Here is a 6,000-nt window from a genome sequence, read left to right as displayed (position 1 = left end):
ATAGTTTAACAGACTAATCGGTTGCGCTATTTAGCATATTAATCTATGACGTATTGGTATAAATTCGGCATTGTAAACGGCGATTCTATAACAAGATTCTATAACTTTTGTCGTGTGTAGTGACGGGCTTACACACGACAAGCTAAGTTAGCTCTGTCTGCTAACAGTTTTCTGATTTGCGAGGCCACTTGGCATATTCAGAATTGCTCAGAAAAACAAACTATTGAAATAATTAAGACTGCTTTTTAACTTACTTTATTGTTTTGTTTTATATTTTATTTTTTGTGTGGAGATGAGATTGACCCGGAAGTGTCGACAGTGTGTTTCAAAATACTCAACTATGACTTTTTAAATTATTTAGCAAATATGTATACATTCAGTTTAGTAATGTTGGAAATAAGTATTATTAGACTGTTTTCCTTCGAATTAAAACGACAAAAGCAAAGAATTATAATTCGTAGCAGGATGCTGTCCTCACCGAGCTAAAATGCTAACATAAACGCTCTTTTCTCCTTTGACATTTAAAGTAAAGTTGTTTTATCCAAACAAAAAGCTGGGCTATAATCTGAACATAGAAACGTAAACAAGCTCTCTGGTGTGTTTTATTTTCTCTTTTTTTCTTCTGTTTTGAATATCTGTTAATCTGCTAAACTGTGATTATTTACACAAAGAAAACTATAAAATGAATAGATTTTAAATAATATTTGTAAAAACTTTGTTATAATGTGAATTGAATGGCTCTTTCTAAAACAGGCGCATAAAGTATGGAGTGTTGTGCTTGGGAAATGTTTCTGTCCATGATCCTGGTAACGCTGTGCACCAAAGGAAAAGTAAGTAATATTTCATAATCTAAAGATATATGTAAAACAAACATGGCTCTTATATAAATTGAGAATCTGCAAAAAAACAAACAAAAAAAAAACAACAATTTTTCCCTGTTTCTGTTTGACATATTTTCCCATTTCAGGCCTTGTTCTTGTTTCCAGTTTTATTATTTTATTTCTGTGTCCTTTACTTTCTGCTGCTGACATGGAGCCTGTTTCTGGTTTGTCAGGCAGATTTCACCTGCTTCAGCTCCAGTTCCTCAGAGGCTAAAGACATTACACTCATCTATGACAAACACCATGACACGAGGAACCTTTGGGAGCGAAACACTTCGGAGCTGGCTCCCTGTGACTTCTCCTCCATCTTCTCCTCTAAATGCTCTGTGTGCCTCAACGACTCGGCCAGACCAGAGACCGTCCTCCTGGTCCTGTGGAACCTCACAGGCAGCGAGGAGCTACGAATGGAGAGAGTAAATGGAAAACTCTTCTTCAACCAGATTGGTAAGAAAATCCACATTTATATCTGAATGTTCCTGCTGGTTGAACCGGTCAGAACATGTTGACCTGAATTCTGGTGTTTCTGCTCCAGACTGTCCTCAACCCGAACCCAACAGTGAGTATCAGTTCATTCACACAATTCACTAAAACACTTAACAAACAGAGCAGCAGAATTAAACCTGATCAGACACTAATCAGAACATAAACAGAGACATTTTAGCATCTCTACCTTTTATTGAAGTTTCAGATAAACTGAGATGTTTTTATATTAAATTCAGGAAAAACTGAAGTTTGATTAAAATAATCCGACTGCTTTCTGGATAAAATCACAAATATTTCTGTAAAACAACAAAAATTATGTTTCTCTTCAGGAACCACTGAACCTGTAACAAAACAGAAATCTGGCTTCTCCACACCAGGCGGCTCTGAATCAAACAATCAAAGTAAGTTTCTGTTTCCTCCTTTGATTTTGAACAATCACATCAACTAATTTAATTTCCAACTTTTATCAAAGACTTAAATAGTCCTGTTGCAATAAATCGATTATTCAGATGATTAATTAAAAACAAGCTCAATCATTTCCATGTCTTCCACTTCCTATGTTAAGTGTTCATGTAACTTAAAGTTTGAGAATGTGTTTTTACATTATTAAACCGTTAGATTGCTGGAAAATGGTCTCAAACAGCAATATTATCATTTATCACAATAACTCGGCCCTGCTGGAACAAAGACTGCTTACTGATAACTTATGTCAGATTCATCAATGGAAATGAGATGAAGGAGGAATTGCTTTTCTGCAAACAAATTCCTGGCGGAGCCACTGCAGAAGAACTTTTTAAAATCATTGACTTCTACCTGAAAGAGGCCGATCTGAAAGGGAGAGCTGTGTGGGGATCTGCACAGACGGCGCGGGCCATGGCTGGGAAACCATGAGGTCTGGAAGCGCTCATTAAGCGCCTCTCTCCGATGTGCAGTGGACACACTGCATGGTGCACCGTGAAGCGCTGAGTCCTGAGCTGAATGAAGTAATGAACCACGTTATCGACACAGTCAACTACATTATAACACGACCTGTCAAAGCCCGGATGTTTTCGGCACTGTTCGAGGAAATGGGCTCCGACCACACAGCTGTTCTATTTCACGGCGTGGGAAGGCGCTTTGAACCACGAGATGAGATCCGCATCTTTTTGGAGGAGGAAGGCAGGGATCTTACCCACAAATTTAACTGTAACAAGTTCCTCATGAAACTTGCATATCTCAGTGACATGTTTCTGAAACTCAGTGGACTGAATTTGCAGATGCAGGGCTCAAACACACGCCTTCCACATCTGGCAGATAAAGTCACATCATTTATCAGAAAGCTAGAGATGTGGGGGCAGCAGGTGAAAGATGGAAATGTGGACTCGTTTGAGAGCGTAAAATCCTTCACTGAAGACAACAAGCTGCAGAACACGGTGACCTCATGCATGAACACACACAACTCTGCCCTTCAGAAACATTTCCAGAAATATCTCCTGGTGCAGGAGTCCAAAGAACACGACTGGATCCGTGATCCCTTCAGTGCAACACCACCTGGCGACTTCAGCACATCAGAAGAGGAGCAGTTCATTGATATCGCCTCTGATTCAACAATGAGGCAGCAGTTTAGGTCAAAGACATTGGCTGCGCTTTGGACAGGAGTGGAGGAAGATCACCCTCTGCCAGGAAAGAGAGCACTGGCCTTTTGCCACATCCTACCTTTGAGGAAAAGGTTTTTCTGCTGTGGCCTCAATCAAGACCAAATACAGATCAAAGCTGGACATTGAAAATGAAATCAGTGTCACAACTGCAACCCTGATTTTGAAGATCTGCAGCAATGAGCAGGTTCACCGAGCCACTGGGAAGATGGGAGGATTAGAGGAACGTTTGTACAGAAAACCTTTATTTTAACTTCTGCTCATGTTTTAACCCCATTTTGCACAGAGGCTTTTTTTTTTAAATGTGCTGATGACAGCAAAGTTGAATATTGTCAAAAATAAAAAAAATGTTTGAAATAACAGACAACAAAGAAAACTTTCCTACAGTGTAGAACTAAAAACACAGTTAGACAAAGTGTTTCACTGTAAAGATGTTTGTAGTTCGTTTTGTTTCAACCTGAAGTGTGAAATAAACTTCAGTGGAGTTTGAAAACAAAATGTGTGTAAAGGTTTATGTCTGGCTGAACGATGTTTGTACCCAGTTGATTTTTTTTTTCTTTTTGGGGGGATTTTATTATAATCCATAAGGAGCCTAGAAAATCTTTGGGAACCTCTGATTTATGCACAGCCTGTCCCACCAGTGCAGTTCTTTAACTGTTTAACCTTGTTTTCTTAACTGAAGCTAAAATTTAAAGGTAATTTTATTTGTTTAGCCCATTTTCAGCACCAAGGCAATACAAAGTGCTTATTTAGTTGCTTTATATCCTTTTTTTCTGTCTTGCTGTTAATCATGTAAAACGTTTCCATCACAAAAAAACATCTAATCTTTGTGTTATTTACAATAAACAAAGGTAACAATAAGGTAACTTAACTTTACGTTTCTGCTGGAGAATAAAAGTGTTTGGTCTTTCAGGAGGACGGATTGGACTCTACATTTCTCTGGGCTGCTTCATCCTTCTCCTCTTCCTCATCTGGTTGGCACAGAAACATCATAAATCCCAGGTGAGCGTTTCAGTTGGTCTCAGAGTTTCTCTTCATCTCAGGTCTCTTCTCCTGAGAGGTCGGTGACATGAGGTGAAGCAGCAGCTGGACATTAATCTCTGTTTCTCTGAACCTTTTGGTTCTTCAGACTCCAGTTGATGAATCCAACAGCATCTCATCTGATCCAGAAAGCGGTTCTGAACTGATCAATACGCCTTGAGATGGACCTGGTGTCTAAACGACCACTTCCTGTAAGTTTATTTCCTGTTTGTTTCTAAACACTTGGACTGAAGTTGCTGCAGCCAGTTAATAGTTTCAGAGGGAAGAACTCGTTCATTTGGTTTAGTTTACCTCTGATTAACGTTTAACCTGATTTAAGAAATCTCATTTTATTTCTACGTGTTGGAGCTATTTATTGTTTATATTCTTTATCCATTTGAATTTTGTTAGTTTGTTCTTAAATGTATATTTTTTGTATTATTTACAGAACTTATTTGTAAGTTAATAATTGTTGATTTCATTTATCTTTTGTTTTATTATTTTTCTTATTGATATTTTTTAAGTAAACAGGAAGTGATGTGGGTTGGTCCACTTTCTATAAATGTAGGGGCCTGGTAAAGGACCAGCAGGCACAGTGGCGCAACTGCACATTATTCAGGTGGATGCGGAAACATAAATCGGCACCCTCCAGACGGGGTTTTGGAAAGGGTAGCTGACTTTCGTTTCCTGGGGGTCCACATTGAGCAGGGCCTCACATGGAACATGAACACCTTCGAGCTGACAAAAAAGGCCCAGCAAAGACTGTTCTTCCTGAGGGTTCTCAGGAAGAACAACATCAAGGAGAAACTGCTGGTGTCCTTTTACAGGTGCTCCATAGAGAGCATACTGACTTATTGTATCTGCGTGTGGTATAACAGCAGCACTGCGGCTCAAAGGAAAGCTCTACAAAGGGTTGTGAATACAGCCCAAAAAATCATTGGCTGTCCTCTCCCCTCACTGGAGGACTTGCACAGCGACCGCTGTCTTAAAAAGGCACAACACATAACAAAGGACACTTCTCACCCCGGACATTCTCTGTTTACACTGATGCCTTCAGGCAGACGATACAGAGCAATCAGAACAAGAACCAACCGACTCAGAGACAGTTTTTATCCTACAGCAATAACAAAACTAAATGCAATCAAAAACAACCATTAATCATCTTGAATGATGTGTGTGAGAATGTGGTTATTCTTTATTAGTTTTTGTTTCTTTTTTTTATCACTTGTTATGCATTTCTTACAGTATATGTAAAGTGTGAGACAAGTTTTTTTTTTTTAAGCATATGCACTGACTGACGGCACTTTTTAAATTTCGTTGTTCTTGTGACAATGACAATAAAGATTTATCTTATCTATCTTATCTTTTGGCGCCCCCTCTGGTGCTGCGCCCCTGTGCGTTGCATGCGCTGCATACCCACTTTTTGTGCCACTGAGCAGGCATTTGGGTTAGGGGCCGATGGTTTTTACCAGTGCAAGGAGGTAGCAGAGAAAACAAAGGAAGTTTGAACTCTGTAATTGTTTGTTTTGCAAAGATGTCAAAATAAATCATGAAGAACAAGTTACAAGTTTGGATCCTGAACCTTCTTTGCCTGCGTTGAAATACTTGACCCCAGTGTCTCAGTGGCTTATTGGAACTTTGTTGGATGTTTGGTTTGACAAACAATCGCCACTACACTACGGTTTGATGCTCCGCCTTCGTCTGATTGAGGTGAAATAGTTCAGAGGCTCCACTCAGATCATTAAACAGTTTCTGGAGCAGAAGACTGGATTTTCTTTCAGATTTTATTAACTATTGGGTTAAATATTTCATCAATAATTAACCAAAAGTCTCTGTTTTGTTTCCAGATCCAAAACACCAGATGAGCTGCTGGAGACCTTTGACCTTTTGACCTCCTGATATCACATCCAGCCTGAATTATTTCTTACCATCTGCTGCCTTTTATTTTATTTTTTTTTAACCTTTTATTGAGTATTTAATCA

Source organism: Poecilia formosa, unplaced genomic scaffold (assembly GCF_000485575.1).
Source record: "Poecilia formosa unplaced genomic scaffold, Poecilia_formosa-5.1.2 Scaffold240, whole genome shotgun sequence".
Lineage (NCBI taxonomy): Eukaryota > Metazoa > Chordata > Actinopteri > Cyprinodontiformes > Poeciliidae > Poecilia > Poecilia formosa.
This window is presented reverse-complemented; position numbering follows the sequence as displayed.